Source organism: Camelus dromedarius, chromosome X (assembly GCF_036321535.1).
Source record: "Camelus dromedarius isolate mCamDro1 chromosome X, mCamDro1.pat, whole genome shotgun sequence".
Taxonomy (NCBI): domain Eukaryota; kingdom Metazoa; phylum Chordata; class Mammalia; order Artiodactyla; family Camelidae; genus Camelus; species Camelus dromedarius.
The window spans coordinates 109,431,519-109,450,868 of record NC_087472.1 but is presented as its reverse complement, the minus strand read 5'-3'; the positions used below and the strand labels follow the sequence as shown (position 1 = coordinate 109,450,868).

At 40.7% G+C, this 19,350-nt stretch overlaps 1 long non-coding RNA gene and 1 other non-coding gene across 3 annotated transcripts in view; one reads left to right on the top strand and one right to left on the bottom strand.

Moving 5' to 3' along the window:
* The window catches only part of LOC135320091 (uncharacterized), a 483,416-nt gene that overhangs the window by 405,298 nt on the left and 58,768 nt on the right, over positions 1–19,350 (top strand). The gene's annotated exons all lie outside the window — the stretch shown is intronic.
* On the bottom strand, positions 17,108–17,179 carry TRNAA-CGC (transfer RNA alanine (anticodon CGC)). The gene has a single exon. It is a non-coding gene; the product is annotated as a tRNA-Ala (tRNA).

Below are 19,350 nucleotides of genomic sequence, written 5' to 3'. Positions count from 1 at the left end.
CGTTTCTCATTTCAACACATTCAGAGTCATTCATATTCCATAAAGCACTCACTCAAGAGAAGTCCATGGTAATGGTGCCAGGAATACCGTCTTCCTGAGGGTGAATGTTTGTGTTGGGACATGTGTACTTTTGACAGTCACTGTTTGATTGTTAATAGAAAGTGTTCATCATGATTTTAAAAATCATAAAAATTCCAAAGCTCTTTGTAGGAAAGTCTCTGTAGGATAGTTTATTCAGGTTGTGTTCATTGTCTTTTTGGAATTTTTTAAGTAGAGTTGATTTAAAGTGTTGTGTTAGTTTCAGGTGTACCGCAAAGTGATTCAGTTATATGTATATATGTGTGTGTTCTTTTTCAGATTCTTTTCCATTATAGGTTATTATTACAAGATACTGAATATAGTTCCCTGTGCTCTGCATAGGTCTTTGTTGTTTACCTATTTGTATGTAGTAGTTTGTATCTGTTAATCCCAAGCTCCTAATTTATCCCTCTCCCTGCCCCCTACTTTCCCCTTTGGTAACCATAAGTTTGTTTCTTTGTGTGGAGAAAAGGGAACCCTCCTACACTGTTGGTTTCAATGTAAATTGGTGCAGCCACCATGGAGAACAGTATGGAAGTCCCTTAAAAACAGACTTACCATGTGATCCAGCAATGCCACTCCTGGGTATGTATCCGGAGGAAACTCTGATTTGGAAAAAGAGTGGAATAATGCCACTTGCAGCAACATGGATGGACCTGGAGGTTATTGTACGAAGTGAAGTCAGTCAGCCAGAGAAATAACATATGATACCACTCATACGTGGAATCTAAAAAAAAAAAAAAAATGATACAAATGTGTTCATTCCCTTTGCTGAACCAGCAGAAATGTGAGTTCTACGCAAAAAGAAGGAATAATTGTCCTCTTTCAATGGCCCCTCTCAACACAGAGGAGAACCTGGTGACGACTAACTCTTCCTCACAGATCCCTGCATTCTGGCAGAGGTGAACAGACCGTGGTGGACAACAGTGACAGTGACAGCAATCATAGTAGCTTATGTTTGCGTAGAGTCTTCCATTCGTGTGACAGGCAGAGGGACCATAGAGCGTGCCTGTATCGCTTTGGGGCAGCTGTGGTGCGGTCAGACGGCTGGGGTTGAGGAAACAGGCTGGGGGTCTGGGGGACCTTGTGCTTCTGCTTCACACCTGAGGAGGTGGTTGCCACCTCCCTTTTCCATCAGAAGACTCCAGAAGGAGCCTGAGACTTAGCTGTTCTCTCACACCGAAGCTGCTGGCTCTCCACGAGCTGTTGACGAGCTGCAGTGGGTTCTCCTCAGTCCTTGAAGCAGCGTGGTGTTGACTTAAGTAAGGGCAGTGCAGCAGCCAGGCAAAACAGAGGGGAAGTGTCCCAGCATATACTCATAACTGGTTCAGCTGGGAAGGTAGACCTAACTATATTTTGGAAGGAGCTGGAAGATAAGGAACTCACGCTGCCCAGTGAAGTTGGAGAAATGCGCTCAGTGAATGCTAATTGAGTATTAAAACAAAGTAGTTTGCAGTGAGACAGTTTTATGAGGTGTGTGTGCCTTATGTAAATTCCCATTTCCTCAACATGGGGCTGAAGAAACACTTAATGAGGCTTTTTATATTATGCAGATCTGGCATTATTATCAGAGACAGTGCACTGGATAGTGAAATAGGGACAGCCATTCATTAGGAACAGTATGCGTGTATGTGTATGTGTGTGTGTGTATTTCACACAACATCTTTGCACTGCTGGTAGTTGAATTATAGATCAAGCACTGTGTTCTCTTCCTTGTAACTTAGGAAAACTCTTAAGTGATTGATAAGTCTGTCTCACCTTCAGAGCTAGCTAATGAAGTCTTACTAAATAGGGCAAATTAGTCCTACAGATTTTTCATTTTCCTCAGAGGCAACCAACCAAAGATGTTCTCAGTATTTGGAGGAAGGAGTGATTGCCCCTTAGCCTGTATTCCCGTGGTACACTGAATCCATCTCCATTAAAACACATAGCATACTTTCCCATAATCATTTCTGTCTTCCTTATTAAACTAAGAGCTCTTTGGTGACTGGGAACATAAAAATAATATTTGTGGTGGACTAAGAACCCTCTGAGTGTCAGAAGCTCCACGCATATCATTTTAGTCTCACAAAAATGCTACACGCATTTCCATTTAGCTAATGAGACAGCAGACTCAAAAAGAGCAGGTTACCTGCTCAAGCTCCTGCCGCCAATCAGTGGTCTGTTTTGGACTTGAAACCAGTTCTGCCAGAAATCACCTTTGGAGGCATTTCAACAACACGGGTATTCATATCAGTATTCTCAGGAACTGGCCTGTGCTTAATCTTTAATTCAGGTAATTCCAACCAATATTTCGTAAATACCTAGTTCTTTCCTCACATATCAAGAGATAGGACCCAGCACTTTCTATTTACTTGCTTATAATTGATCTAGTCAGTCTGAAGTATCACTTTCAGAGATGGTGTGTGGTGAATGCATTAGTGATCTGTAGCTGTGTAACAAGTTATCCCAAAATGTAATGGATAAAATTTTATTGCCCACCCTTTCTGTGCATCAGGGATTTGGTGGCTTGACTGGGTCCTCTGGCTTAGGATTTCTCATGAGGTTCTGATCACCTGGGGCCTGAGACCTCTGAGGCTTACACTCAGTTTCTTCCAAGCTCACCCTCGTGTTTATTGGAAGGATGTCTGGACTCAGCTCTTCATATGCTATTGGACAGAGGTTCCTGACATACGGGGCCTCTGTAGGGCAGCTCACAAATTGCTTCATTGAAACAGTTTGCTGTACACCTGAAGTGAACACCACTTTGTAAATAAAATGTACTTCAGTTTAAAAAAATAACGAATGAAAAGAACCAGAAACAGAGGGCCATCAAAATAGTAGTCACAGTCATTTGTGACTTAATTTTAGCAGTGTTATCCTGACATGTGACAGTGTTCCATTGCTCAGAAGTACAGGACTCCTTCCCACTCACATTTACCAGGAGGAATTACACAACGCATTGCACAAGGGAAGGAAGCAGGGCTCACTGGGGGTCACCTCAGAACGCAGCCTACCACAATGAATACAAAAGGGAGGGTTTGGAACATTCTGTCTCAAACAGGACACTGACAGTTCACCCAGTAGAAAAGAATTGTGTGAATATTTCCGATTGTAATTTCAACTGATACCCAGTTGGCAACATTAAAAGTTATCTTTTAAGGAGAATCATATCAATACCTTTAAATAATTTGCAAGCATATTCCTTGCAAGACCTTTCTTTTTTAGATACCATAAAAGTAAGTATACACACTTAGTCTTTAGAGCCCTGAGCACTATGCAAATTAAGTAAGCACTCTGATTGTATTATTGCCTGTCATGGCTGAGATGTCAGGCCAGTGAAATAGCTAGCTCTACCCCTTGACTTCCGGGCTCTGAAGATTTTTAAAGATGTGAGAAAAAGGGTGTGTGTGTGATGTGTATAGAATATAACATGAAAAAATAAACTGCCTCGTTCTAGTTTTATTTTTTAACAGTGATACTCAATTCAAACCTTAGCTTCAACTACGTGAAGAAGTCACTTTTCATAAGTGGGACAAAGCAGATTAGGCTAGAAAGTTTTAAAATATGTTCCCCTGAGGTTTTCAATAAGATCAGCCTAGAAACCGCACACTAATGATGACAGAATCAAGGCTTATAAAACCTGTTTTAGGAGATTCTGATTTTTTAGTCGTGTTACAAAGACTAGAGCCTCATTTTCTTTTATCGTTTGTACTTTTGAAATGCTAATGTATGCATTACTTTTCTATACATTATTAAATTTCATTTTAACTGGGAAGTATTAATATTTTAACCCAGGAGTTTAAATGCTATTAATACTAACTTGTCTTTCTACTTTCTAAAGGGAAAGCTTTCCAAGTTCAATTTGAATCTTCTTAACTTTTATTTCTGCACTATTGGGAAAGGATACTCTAATGGCATGGATTATCGTAAAAGTAAGGTAATGAAAAACTGATTTATGTCTCACTTGAATGCATTTGGGGATTTACTTGAACATACATCCTTAATGTGTGAAGAATTCATAACGAAACACAAATGTGAAATAGAGCAGTGTAGACTGGACTCAGGTGAAGCAAACTTTTTCAGCCTTCTGATCTACCCTTCTAAGCAAATCTTTCCCTATTTTTCCTTCTTTTTTTTTTGTTTCTTTTTTTTATTGAAGTATAGTTGCTGTACAATATTATATACATTACAGGTGTACAATGTAGTGATTCAGTTTTAAAGGTTATATCCCATTTATAGTTATTATACAATATTGACTGGATTCCCTATGATGTGCACTATATCCTTCTAGCTTATTTTGTACCTGATAGTTTGTACCTCTTAACTCCCCTCCTCCCTATGTTGCCCCTACCCCTTCCCTCTCCCCACGGGTCACCACTAGTTTGTTCTCTATAGATCTGTGAGTCTGCTTCTATTTTGTTACACTTACCATGTTGCTGTATTTTTTGGATTCCACATATAGGTAATACCATACAGCATTTATCTTTCTCTGTCTGGCTTACTTCCCTTAGCCTAATGCCCTCCAAGTCCATCCATGGTGCAGAAAATGGCAAAATTTTATTCTTTTTTATGGCTGAATAGTATTCCATTGTATATATGCACACATCTTCTTTATCTGTTCATCTGCTGATGGACACTTAGGTTTTTTCCACATCTTGGCAACTGTACGTAATGCTGCTGTGAACACTGGGATGCGTGCATCTTTTTGAATTACTGTTTTTGTTTTGGATATGGATACCCAGGAGTGGAATTGCTGGGTCATGTGGTAGTTCTATTTTTAATTTTTTGAGAAGTGTTCATACTGGTTTTTATAGTGTTTGCACCAATTTGCATTCCCACCAACAGTGTACGAGGGTTCTCGTTTTTCCACATCCTCACCAACGCTTACATTTGTAGACCTTTTGATGATGGCCATTCTGACAAGTGTGAGGCGATATCTCATTGTGGTTTTGATTTGCGTTTCCCTGATGATTAACGGTGAACAAGCATGTTAATTAGGCTTTCCCAGTTTTAAAGCCAGAAAGTCATTCCATTTATGTCAAGCAATGAGGAAACATGAAAATAAGGAACCTGTAGCGTCTCCATCGAGAGGCCACCATGCTGAAGAGGTAGGTATTCAGCTGGCATCGCCCAGAGCAGCCTCACTGAAGAACAGGGATCCAAATACAGCCAGAATCATGGATAAGAGAGTTAAGGGCAGTTCTGACCATCCATTTCTTTGTTGCTTTCCAGCCTTAGAAGTTGCTAGTTTTCCCTACCTTTTCTTTCTCTTATCTCTGTTACATTCTCTTGTCTCCAACACAGTGGCTCTCTCCTTTTGCCCAAGATTTGTAAACTACAGGTCAGGAACTGAGGTGTAAGAAACCACCTGGTGTGTTTGCCCCGCAGGGGCTGTGGGTGGTGGGGGCTCCTCCCAATAGGCTGTGAAGTGTACCAGCCCCAAGACCTTGAGCCAGGTAGTTCTTTATGTGAACTGTTCCAGTTTTAGCTGACTGGCTTTCAGGCAAGTTATGGTTCCATGGCCAAACCGTGGTTTGCAATTGCCACGATAACGCTGAGAAAAAAGAAATCTAAATCCCAGCCAACAGCAGCAAACGTATGAAAGCCCATAGGCAACCTGGGGCGCTCTGCTTCCGGCTGGAGTTGGTGTCCAGTTAGGTGCCACGTGTCACCCCATTCTTTTTTATCAGTGACTCCTTGGGACATGACCTCCCAAAGGCCAGGTCACAGGAATGTGAGCAGTGCGTAACGCTTCCTGGTGCTTCAGATCCGAGCTGGACCACTGTCATACCACTCCCTTCCCGATGGCCAAGCCCAGTCCTCTGTCCAGGCCCAGCAGCCCCAGGGCGGATGCTGGAGCTCACACTCCCATGGAAGGGGGTACAGTTTTAGGGGCGGGAGAGCTGGAAAAACAGAGAGCAGTGACTCCGTCTTCCACTCGTGATGGCTTAGCCTCGCTCTCCACGAGCCCCTGGAAGAAGGTCCCGGATACAGGCTTTACTCTCCCCACCTGTAGTGAGAGTGTATATGAAAAACAAAACCATCGCTAACAGCAACTTTGAGGTAAGCCAGACTACATTAGCGAAAAATCAGAACTTTGTTCTCAGGTTTATGGAGAGGGAGTTTTTGTTACAAATAACGTAAGAGTAATTATATAATACTCGCGTCTGTCCACGTATACCCAGTGTATTTACTGAGAAGGTTTGGTAACAAAGAATTTAACGTTGTCTGGACTGTTTAAAGACCAAGAGTTTATTTTGTCTACATCATCACAAACCGAGTGGGGAACTGTTCGGTTGAGTAATAAGCAGAATACTTGAAGTATTTAAACATCCTATCCCCAGGGTCCCCAAAAGAGGGGACTGATTAATAGTTTTGACTAAGTTTTCATGAAATCAAGCAAATCCAAGCAATAACTTGGACGCAGTACACACTTTGACACGCAGGTGAACTCGTGACCTCTGCGATCATCCATGATTAAGAACTCCTGAAAACCCTCCTGCACGCCGGATGACTGGATAAGCCTGAAAGAGGCTTCGGTGATTTAAAGTAGAAACGCTCTTGTTATTCTTTTAAATACCCCTGAGAAAGACCAGATAGTAGAAAGCGGGTTTCATCTCAATTTGTGTCCATTCCGCTTCTGAGCGTTTAATCTCTAGCAGCAGTTCGTGCATTACAGGATTTAGGGTCTGCATGCGGAGATGGTGTGGAGGAGACCGAGGACAATTTACCTGTCCTCTGCTAAGCCACTTCTGGCGTATTACAGCCTGGGCCCCAGACCATTAGTTAAGAACTTTAAAAGGATTACATTCCAGGATCCCCCTTATTCGTACCAGTTTGAATGCTCCAGGGATGGGAGACGTTGATGGATGTCTTCCAACTTTAGCTGCCTCTGCTTTGAAGTGATTACAGAACTGTCATTCAGCTGCACATACTATATTTACTTCTTTTTTTATGGGGGGGTTGGGTTTTTTCCGCAATCCAGCCACTGTACGTAGACCTAGGCTAAATCATACCACATATCACATCGTATGCCAAACTTCTCATACTATTTTTTTCTTTCTCAAAATAGAGGTTGCTCACATACTGATTTGGATTGTCCCAACTTAGGTTTCTGTTGTTATTTGGGAAGAAGAGCCTGAACTCAGGTAACACCAGCTTCTACTGGGTTGAAATAATCCCGGGCTTGATGTGGGGATGACTCACCCGCGTCAGCTGTTGCTTTGAGAAGCCTTATCAGACCAGCTGCGTACTTAGCAGACTGGGGAAGGACGCCGTCGTGTGCCAGGCTTTATGTCATGTCGCTTCCTTCAAGATAATAGGTTGTCATCTGAATCAGAATAGAGTTTAAATTCTGTGATATATGTATTACTCATACATAGAATGTTACAAGGTCATTCCAGATCTTTCTGTTCTGGTCAAATTAAGTAAGGGAATGAGCTGTCCCTGGACATTAGTAGAGCGGGAGACAAAATTGTGTTTTACTTTCCAGTGTGTGTGTGTTACTCAGGAACAAATGTTGAGACGAAGATTTGAATGTGAGCAATTTATCTGGGATGTGATCTTAACAAACGTCAGTGAGAGAAAAGGGAAGTGAGACGAGGGTAGAAGCTCAGAAAAGGGTTTTCTCCAGCCAGTTATTCCTCTGGACAGCTGGACCTGAATTCCATTGCGGGTCTCTAGGAGGCAGCGCAGGACACAAACCTAGGAGTTCTCACTCCCAGGAGAAGAGGGAGCTGGAGCTGTTCGGCATCAGCCCCCGTCAGCCATCGGTTGGGGCCACTGTGGGAGGCCTTCATCCCCTGGCACTTCCGGCATGCTGTGTGCTTGGCCAGAGCGGGCTCGGGCGGCCGGACAAGGCCTTGAGCCAAGGAGACACAGATGCCAGCACTGGAAGATGGGTAGACAGACCAGAGCAGTGTTCATGAGAATCACAGGGACTAAGAAAATATGGGCAGGGTATCTGAATCAGTGTCTGTATCTGAGTGTCTGTCTTTATCCACATCTCTCTCTGTAATTGTATCTGTGTCTGTACATGCATGTAGGTATGCATATCGTCACATTCTTATTATGACTTAGTTAAAAAAAAAACGAATAAAATCTAGAATGCCCAGATTTTACAGAACACTTTTATACACAAGGCTAGATATCAGCAATACAGATTGATCCCCCCAAACTAATCATTTGTAAACTGAGTCGTATGTAAATTGGAGAAAATAAAAAAAGCATTGTGTGAAGCAACACCCAGATCAAAGGGAAAATCCTAACAGAACTGTGAGCTACCTTGCAAGTAATAAAAAGGGAAATTCGGTACGCCAAAGCCTACAACAGACCTATTTATATTTACCTAAGCTTTCGTTACTAAAATGAGAAAGACTGATTATAAATGAGCTACGTGTTCAGTGTAATAAACTAGAAAAAAATATCATTAGAAAAGCAAAATAGTTCCACAAGAAAGGAGAAAAATCAACAGCTCTTCCTAAATCCATGAGCGAGAGGAGGACACAGAGCAGACTGCCCCCAGGATCGATGGATTACCAGAGACTCAATGTGCACAAGTCTGAGAGTTAAACATTCCGGGAATAGGGGGCCAGGGTTTAGTGAGTTTACCCAGACCAGCTCAACTAGTTCCTTGCAGTAAATATTGGAGAGAAGTCCCCTCTGGATTCCAGTAGGAGGAAGGGGAGAGGAACTCAGATACATCAGGAATGAGCTGTGTGTAACTGACACCTGTAGGCTCCTTCATCCCACAGCAGGGGACACATTCCTCTCAAGTTCACAGGGAACATCGACCACGGCAAGACCCTATTCTGGGCCAAATAACACAGCTTTGTGAATTTAAAAGAATAGCAGTCATGCAATATCTGCTGTCAGGCCACAGCAGAATTGAAGTAGAAATCACTAATAGAAAGAGAACTGGAGAAAAACATATGGAGATTAAACAATACTTTTTTTTTTTTAATTTTATTGAGTTATAGTCAGTTTACAATGTTGTGTCAATTTCCAGTGTAAAGCACAATGTTTCAGTTATACATGAACATACATATATTCATTGTCACATTCTTTTTCACTGTGAGCTACCACAAGATCTTGTATATATTCCCCTGTGCTATACAGTATAATCTTGTTTATCTATTCTACAGATGCCTGTCAGAATCTACAAATTTCGAACTCCCAGTCTGTCCCTTCCCACCCCTCTCCACACTGGCAGCCACAAGTTTGTATCTATGTCTATGAGTCTGTTTCTGTTTTGTATTTATGTTCATTTTTCTTTTTTTCTTTTCTTTTTTTTGGATTGCACATATGAGCAATCTCGTATTTTTCTTTCTCTTTCTGACTAACTTCACTTCTAATGACATTCTCCAGGGACATCCATGTTGCTGCAAATGGCATTATGTTGTCATTTTTATGGCTGAATAGTATTCCATTATATAAATATACTACCTCTTCTGTATCCAGTCACCTGTTGATGGACATTTAGGCTGTTTCGATGTCTTGCCATTGTAAATAGCGCTGCTATGAACATTGGGGTGCAGGTGTCTTTTTGAAGTAGGGTTCCTTCTGGATATAAGCCCAGGAGTGGGATTCCTGGGTCATATGGTAAGTCTATTCCGAGTGTTTTGAGGAATCTCCATACTGTTTTCCACAGTGGCTGCACCAAACTGCATTCCCACCAGCATTGTAGGAGGGTTCCCTTTTCTCCACAGCCTCTCCAACATTTGTCATTTGTGGACTTTTGAATGATGGCCATTCTGACTGGTGTGAGGTGATAGCTCATTGTAGTTTCGATTTGCATTTCTCTGATAATTAGTGATACTGAGCGTTTTCTCATGTGCCTACTGATCATTTGTATTTATTCCTTGGAGAATTGCTTGTTTAGGTCTTCTGCCCGTTTTTGGATTGGGTTATTTGTTTTTTTCTTATTAAGTCATATGAGTGGCTTATATATTCTGGAAATCAAGCCTTTGTCAGTTTCATCTTTTGCAAAAATTGTCTCCCATTCCATAGGTTGTCATTTTGTTTTGCTTATGGTTTCCTTTGCTGTGCAGAAGCTTGTAAGTTTAATTAGGTCCCATTTGTTTATTCTTGCTTTTATTTCTATTGCTTTGGTAGACTGCCCTAGGAGAACATTGCTGAGGTGTATGCAAGATAATGTTTTGCCTATATTGTCTTCTAGGAGGTTTATTGTACCTTGTCGTGAATGTTTAAGTCTTTGATCCATTCTGAGTTTAACAATACTCTTGTAAATGACATGTAGATCAAAGAAGAAATCTCAAGAAGAATTTTAAAATGTTTTAACTAAATGAAAATGAAAACACAACTTACCAAAATTTGTGGCATGCCATGAAAGCAGTGCTTAGAGGGAAAAGGACAGCATTGAATGAATATTTTAGGAAAGAAGAAAGCTCTAAAATCAATAATCCAAGTTTTTACCTTAGGAAACTGGAAAATGAGGAACAAACTGGATCCAAAGTAAGCTGAAGAAAAGAAACAGAATCAGAGCAGAAATCAATGAAATTGGAAGTAAGAAATCAATAGAGCAAATCAGTGAAACCAAAAGCTAGTTTTAAAAAAAAATGAATAAAAGCAATTTTATTTGCTTTTTTCAAAAATTTTATTTTATTTGCTCTAGCCAGGCTAACTAAGAAAAGCAGAGAGGGTACAAATTAATAATACCAGAAATGAAAGAGGATCATCACTGTGGAAGGAGCAGACCCTGTGGAAATTAAAAGGAGAAGAAAGGAATTCTGTGAACAGCTCTAGGCCCACAAATATGATAACCTAGGTGAAACGGACCAATTCCTTAGAAGATAATGACCTCCCAAAACTAAGACTAGAAGGAAGAGATGATCTGCACAGACCTCTTTTATGTAAATTGAATCAATAGTGAATAACCTTCCAAAAAAGAAATGGGTTCACTACTGAATTCTACCAAACATTAAAGAAGGAACGGTAACACTGTCTCCAAGCTCGTTCTGAAGGTAGAAACAGGGACTAACTACTTCCTCAGTCATTCTGTGAGGTCCAGACAGGTATTACAAGAAACCGTTAATAAGTGTCTCTCGTGAACATAGATGCAAAATCCTCAAGAAAGTATGAGCAAGTCAAATCTACAAGAGTATAATGAGAATTATACACCGTGACCAAGTGGGATTTACCCCGGAATTGAATCCAAAGCTGGATCAACATTCAAAAACCAGTCGGTGTAATCCATGACATCAACAGGCTAAGAATGAAAAAATCACAGGGTCTGTCAGTGGATGCACAAAACGCGTTTAACAAAATCCAGCACATGTTCATGATAAAAACTCTCAGTAAACTAGGTATAGAGAGGAGTTTCCTCAACTTGATAAAAAAAAATTGAAAAAGCAAAATTAAAGAGTAAAGATAAAACTAGAAATTACTAAAGTAGTATAAATAGTAGCAATCTTAAATGTCATAAATGTATCCAAACACTATTTCTTTGAACTTAAATTTTTTTTTTCAGAAAGTTGGATGAGGGAAAATTAGACAAAGCAAAAACTGGATGAGATGAGGAGTGAGACTAGCAGTGTAATTTCAGATACCAAAGAGATGAGAAGATTTACAAGAGCATGCTTTGTGCACCTCTGTTGCAATACATATGAGAATTTTAAAGCAAATGATTGATTTCCTGAAAAACTACCCAAACTTCTTCTCAAAGAGGCAGAAAACTGAATCTACAGATAATCAAGCAAGATGCTGAAAAGGTAATTTAAAGAGATGCAAGTTTAAACAAATATACATCAGGCCCAGATGGTGTCACAGCTGAGGTCTATTTGAGATTTAGGGTACAAATCATTTCTATGTAATGTAAACTTTCCTAGGCTATAGAAAAAAAAAAAACTGGGAAACAATCCAGTTTCATGATATCAGCATAATTTTAATGCTGTAACTTGCTAAGGTACAAAAAAATTGAAAAAATGTAGAATAATGTATATGATTATTGTACATGACTGGGTTCAACAATCATAAATAGATTATTAGTCAACAGAATCTAAGATATTCAAGAAGATAGCCGATATTTTAAGCCTGGGATGCAATGATGGTTAAAGACCTTTTGTTCTAGCAAACAAAAGGAGAAAACCATCTGTGTGCATTCATGGTGGCTGATGAAGGATGGCTTTTTATAAATTTAGCAGCTACTCCTAAAAAAAAAGTCTGAGGCAGGACCGGAGGACAACAACCTAACCATGAAGCAGACTAGTTACTCCCTCTTATCCTAATAAAGAGAGAAGCAATGCACAATTTCTATTAAAATCAAGATAAAAACCAGGGATGCAGGCCCTCACCACTCTTAATCAACTTTGCCTTGAAGGTTCTCGCTGAAGCACAAATGCCAGGAAAAGTAATCATTATATATACATGTTTCAAGTTACAGAGTTCAGTACGCAGTTGCTAATACTATGTATCTAAGAAATTAAAAAATTAGAAGTGTTTAAGAATGTGTAAGATAAACTGCTGAGACAAATGATACAAGTAGTCATATAGAATAAAATTTTCTCCCTATTCTGGCCATACCCCATAGAAAATAAGAAAAAATACATTGTATTCATAATAGCAGCCAAAATGATAGGATGACTAAGAAAAAATTATTGCAATATTTATACTACATACAAACGTATCTTTCTTTTCTTGGTCATCTCTACATTTATTTGTATAATACACATTGTATAATATGTAATGTATTTTTCTAATATATTTCTATGCCAATCTACTTCAATATACTATACGTTATATATTATATGTATATAATATATAAAATCAGGAGTTTTGAGTGCATGTTGAAGAGAACATAGTCTGCTTCCCCCAGCTTAGTTCACCAGGATGCAAACATTTGCATGTAAAACACTCCTGGGAAGTTAATGTCTGAGCGTCGTGGAGAGAACTGTGGCAGCTGGCTGACCGTACAGGGCAAGGAGGGCGACTGCCCGTGACCTCCTAGAAGGCGTCATGAAGGTGTTCTCCCTCTTTCTGCTTCTGTTCACTGCTGTCTTGCATTTGTAGCCACGGCATTGGCACCTGGCAGGCGAAGTCTCATTTCCCTTTTCCAGGTGGTAGAATTAAGCAGAAAGTTGTACCCAGAATCAGTGGTGGAATCTGCCCTTGAAACTCAAAAGACATTACTCCACAGGGTTGTCTTTTCTCTGTCCTGATGAAGACTTGCACTGGTCTTTTGAGGGGCTTTTTTTTTTGGTGAGTCCTATTTTAAAAATAATAATTTATGTTTTTTATTTAAATTCATTTTTGTCTATGTCATTATCTTTTAAGGAAAGAGGTAGTGCATCTGCTAATCATTTGGCATTGGACATGAGGTAGTGTTTTGGTGAAGCTTGACAACAAATGTTTCCCTCTGGAATTGCATACTCTGTCCCTTCCATTCTGAATTCCAGGGCTTTTCTCAGTTCTTAGCATTACAACATATCTCAAGGAGGTGAATATTATTATTCCCTTTTTTTCTGAAAGTTACTTCAACATGAATCTTATTGATTACATTCTTTTAGTGCACAAAGGGTTTTCTTGAAATATCATTGTGGACTTTGTGTGTTCACGTAGCCCGATGCTTCCAGACCACTACTGTCCATATAAAAGGAATGTGCACACAAACAGTTGAAGTTCTGACCAATTGTTCTAATAACTTTAACTGGAACTAATATGAAATGAATAGATAAAAAATTTTTTAAACCACTATTTTTAAAAATAGCCAAACAATAGTTCCCTCTGCCTGAAATACTCCCTAGACATGACGTAACGCCGGGAAGCCCAGGTGGGTATACTGCCCTTTCTGTGGCTGCAGAGGACGTCCCAACACTTGATGGTGTCACAAGGTTCCATGTGCGTTTTGTGACTTTTGTCACTATGCTTTGAAAGATCAGCATGGTTTGAAAAGAAAAAGAATACAAACATAAATTAAGACTCTCCAATAACACAGAATTTTTAAATGCCTTTGTTTCATATAAAAACCACGATGTGCAAATGATTTCAGATACATAATCTTTATTTTTTTCCCTTAGAATCACATGTATAATGCTGTTTCTTACCAAAAAATTTAAAAATGACCACCCTTAGACTATACGTTTAAGCTTTGCACACAGATGGGCTGAGAGATCTTTATTTGATTAATTACTGTTTCGTGTTGCTATCAAGGACAGAAACCACATGATCTGTGTAGCAGACATGTTCTTAGAGTCTAAGAATGCTTGGGGGACACAGCCAGTTTCTGCCAACGTCTACCAGAGGTTCACGTCAACGTGCTCAACAGTGTCAGGGTACTTCAGAATGCTGTGTTGTCTTGGAGCTCAGATGCATTAACAAGTTTTATGTTCTCAGTATGAGAAGGAAAATATATTCACAGGCAAGCAGACCTCAAAGCCATGCCTGCCAAAATCAGGATTTGAAAGACCCTTGAGGAAGACGTCTCACTCTACCAGTATGTCCAAACTTCGCCTTTGACTGTTCCTGTTTCACTTACTTGATGGATGATAGTTATTGTTTCAGCAAGGGTTTCAAGACAAGATGAAGTTTACTGAAGTCATCAAGGACAGCTCATCAGAACACCGAAGCGCTTCCATCCACGGGACACTGCGACGGTGATCTGGATCTTTGGGTGTGGCACACACCCCTTGATGGAGGTTAAGTAAGATGTGTTGGATTGAGGAGGATTGCTTAAGAATGGAACCACTGACATAGCAGGCTTCGTTCCAAGGCAGGGCTTCCAGTCCATCACAGACGACAGCCCTTTGGGTCCGTCACCTGGCGGGAGTGGTTTCCACATCCGGCCGTTACCGTGCTGTCTGACGCTTCCACCTAACGGGAAGGCTCTACAGACGTCGTCCTAATGCAGGCGCTCCTGAGGGTTGAGGGGTGACACAAATGTGGTTCTGTGTAGTGGAATTGGCTAAGATGCTATTGTAAGAAATTGAGCGAAATTTGGCAGAAGCCTAGAGCCAGTGGTCAGGATTCTCCTTTCATAAGAGCTTGGGGAGAGCGGTGTTGTTTTCTGGGCTTTTCTAAGGCTACCCATGCACTTGGCACACGAGTCGGTCTTTGTGTTTTGTTGGGTATCATTGCTTCAAAAATAAAGCAGGTACAGTTAACCAGTAAAGCAGTCTCAGGGCAAGAGTACCTAGAATTTATTCCTACTCAAGGCAAGTTGTTCTACATGTAACAACCATGTCCAAAGAAGTTTACTGTCCTTGGTTTTACCATAAAAAAGGAAACACATTGAGTTCTTCAGTCAGAGCAGGTATCAAGATTTTTTATTGCTACTTTTTGTGCTGAACAATGGATACAGAATAAGCGACGGGGAGGGGGAGGGTCTAGCTCCATGGCAGGTGCATGCTTAGCACCCATGAGGCCCTGGGTTCAATTCCCCCGTCCCTCCATTAAAATAAGTAAATAAACCTAATGACCTCCCCCCTCAAAAAAAAAGTCAAAATAACTTACTGGAATATTCAGATAACACTTGAATACATGCCACTGATGGAGAAAGGGCTTGTTTTCCCAAGAACCAATATTATCCCTTCCTCCATTTTTTTTTTTAATTGAGGTAGAGTCAGTTTACAATGTTGGTCGATTTCTGGTGTACAACACAATGCTTCAGTCATATGAGAGCATACGTATATTCATTTTCATATTCTTTTTCACCGTAAACTGTTGCAAGATACTGAATATAGTTCCCTGTGCTATACTGTATGAACTTGTTTATCTATTTATATATATATGAGTCAGTATCTACAGATCTCGAACTCCCAGTTTATCCCTTCCCATCCCCTTCCCCTCTGGTAACCATAAGTTTGTTTTCTATGTCTGTGAATCTGTTTCTGTTTTATAAATAAGTTCATTTGTCTCTCTCTCTTTTTTTTTTTTTTTAGATTCCATATGTAAGTGATATCATATGGTATTTGTCTTTCTCTTTCTGGCTTACTTCACTTAGTGTGATGATCTGCAGGGCCATCCGTGTTGCTGCAAATGGCATTATTTTATCATTTTTAATGGCCGAGTAGTATTCCATTGTATAAATATACCACAACTTCTTTATCCAGTCATCTGTCCACGGATATTTAGGTTGTTTCCATGTCTTGGCTATTGTAAATACTGCTGCTGTGAACATTGGGCTGCAGGTGTCTTTCTGAATTAAGGTTCCCTCTGGATATAAGCCCAGGAGTAGGATTGTTGGATCATAGTGTAAGTCTGTTTTGAGTCTTTTGTCCCTCCCTCCACTTTTATCCAGTGTTGATCCAAACTATCTTCTGGAAAATTTAATTTTTAAAGAACATGCACTATCTCTCAGCTACTTTATGAACAATAAAATAATGGGAAGAGGGAAGTCAATCTTTGTCATTCAAAATCAGCCTTCATTCGTTTTCTCTGAAGCCAACTGTTAGGACTCAATGCATCTCAACTACTCTCTTAACTGCTCATGTAGAAATAACGAAAATTGGAAGTTCTAATACTTTCTACATTGAAATCAAGCGTGTCTCTTGATCTTGAGCGGTACCTCAGGAACATCCCATGTCTCCCTCCAAATTAGTGTGATTTTTGTTCTTGGCCTCCATCTCTCCCTCTGGGGCTCCTGGGCCACAGTGAGAATCAGTCCCCCCAGCTGCTGCTGGACACATGGTACCAGCTCCACACTGGAAAGGCCGCAGAACCCCAGGAGGAAAGGGCGTTGTTGGCCACGTTCTTAATTCTTTATTGGGTCCCCTTAAACAATCTCAAAGTTTTTATCTTGAGTAGGCACTCCATTGTAGTTCAGAATAGAAGTTTAAAAAAAAAAAAGAAAACAAAAAAAGATATGCGAGGAAACAGAGCTTTGGAACATAACAGTACTTTTTACCGCCATGAAGGGGGATTTGAGTACCAGATCAAGGAGCCCCAGATGCCCACTCGCACAGAGTCAGCACGACGCCCTTCCATTCCCTGTGGCACATGCTGGTGGCCGCCATCCTGAAGGATGGAATGCCCCGTACGGATTATGTCAGAATTCAGGAGGAACTTTCTTCTCTTTGTTAATACTCTTTTTTAATGTGGGTACTGGAGATTGAACCCAGGACCTCATGCATGCGAAGCACACGCTCTACCACTGAGCTGTACCCACCGCCCCAGGGGAACCTTTTTATCTCTTCATGATTCATTGGTTCCTTCATTCATCATATAAGCATTTCCCAAAAGCTTCTTTCCTTGGAGAAATAGCTGGAGGATTGTGTCACCAAATTTGGGCAGCCCTGGACAACTCTTGTCCTGATACCAGAAGAGCTGGTGTAATTTGTGGAAATGGACGCCGCCTTAAGGCCTTCCATTTCTCGGTACCTCAAAAAGTGTCCTTCTCCCACAGGACTCACCCATCTACGAAATTAACTGCAGAATACTAAAGAGCTTTTTCTTTTTAAAATTCCCCCTGGGGGTGATTCCACAGACAGCCTTAATCTGTCTGCACTCCCTGCTGGTTGTCTGATCTGATGGTCTTCAGCATGGGGTGAAGTCCATAGGACAGCCAACATGGATGTAGAAAGAAGGTACTAGGACTTCCATTCGTATTTATTTCTACTGAAATAGTTAAGAGGGTGATTAAGTTGTATTGATTCCTAACAGTCGGCTTGGTACTGAGTCCTCGCTTGGTTGCGCGACAGATGGGCTGTGTCCTGCCCTGGGAACGTGACCTATCCTGAGGGCTAGTCAGGAGTTTGTGCAGCTTGTAGGAGCCCAGAGCCGGCTTTCACTTCCTTCCCAACTTACAGTGTCTGCTTAACATGTTAAGTACATTTGTGGCTTCTTTCATTCAGGTTCAACTAATCTAGCCCCCACAGAATGGACTTGTAGCTTAAAATTTTCCAGTAAAGGAACAGTGGATTGGAAATATTTATCCCTGTCTCTAGTCCAAGAAAACAAGATAGGAGGACAGCTGACCGTTCTCCTGTATGACCCTGGTGGAAGCATTTCATTAGCCGTATCATGGGGTCAAGACAGTGAACACTGAGTGAGATCAGACAAGCAATCGCCTGCCGGATCTGAAATCACAAAGCGCATTATTGAAGACGTGTATTTACACACACTGTTATTAGCCATGAACTTCCCTGGAGTATGTGTTACACCTGGAGATCATCGCTAATCATATGTTAAGACAGTACAATTAACAAAATAATTAAAAGTCAGCCGTCCCGGACGTTCTTAAAGCTAGTATATATTTTAATGTGAATAAAACTGACTGTGCATTATTTGTATGTAAAAATACGTGGAAAATATTTTTGCATTATAATTTGATGTTAATCTCATCCTTTCTTTAATCCAGTGTTGGTTTTACAGTGTCAATAGTATATGAATACAGTGAACGCAGGCAAATAATTTGCAAAGTAATAAATACCAACAAGTTGAAGATGAATACTTACACATTTTTACAAGTAGGTGTAAGTGAACAGAAAAATGTTTGGAGCCCCTGGCTGTGCTTGCTGGGAAAGGGGGTCTGGGAGACAGGCCCCACCGCCACCCTGGGGGTTTCAGGCACATTGTACTTTGTGATGTTACTACATTATGGTTCAGAGGAGGGCTCTTGTGTTCTTTGTAAAATGTGCCTGGTAAAGTGTAACAAAGAAATTTCCGTGAATGACTCAAAACAATTAACATCCTGCACCAAGATTTTCCAAAATGCCCCAAAGACTTCCCTGTAATAACGCCGTATTTCGGACACGAGGCTACTCCGTATCTGACAGGGAAGCTAAAGGTAGCAGTATTCACTTGTGATATAAGGAATTCTTACATGCGTTTAATTCTTACATGTATTAGGTATTTAAGAGTTTCACCCTGCTTGGGCAGGGAACGGATGCTTCCAGAAGGCTTTCTCACTCACGTGTCTGGCGGTTGAGGAAGACTGGTCATTGAGACAACAGAGGGGTCTGTCTGTTTGGCTGGGGCTTCCGCACAGGCTGGGCGCTGGGTTCCAGGAACAAGGTGAGAGAGACAGAGACAGACACAGAGACAGAGAGAGAGCAAGGGCGTGTCCCCTCTTACGACCTAGATCTGAAACTCATTTTTCTTGGTCACTTTCCCCCTCGTTGTGTTCCTAAAACATGGGTCACTAAATCTAGCCCATCTTCAGTGGGAGAGCTGTGGTTCCTCAAACTGCATCCCTAGGAAACGGTTGCGTCCTCTATGGTATTCAAGTCTGTGGCATTCTAATTAGGACAAGATTTGCATTGACATGGAAAGTTCAACAAGGCCCATTAATGGATGAGAAAGGCAGGTTGAAGAATAACGCATCTAGTTTGAACTTTG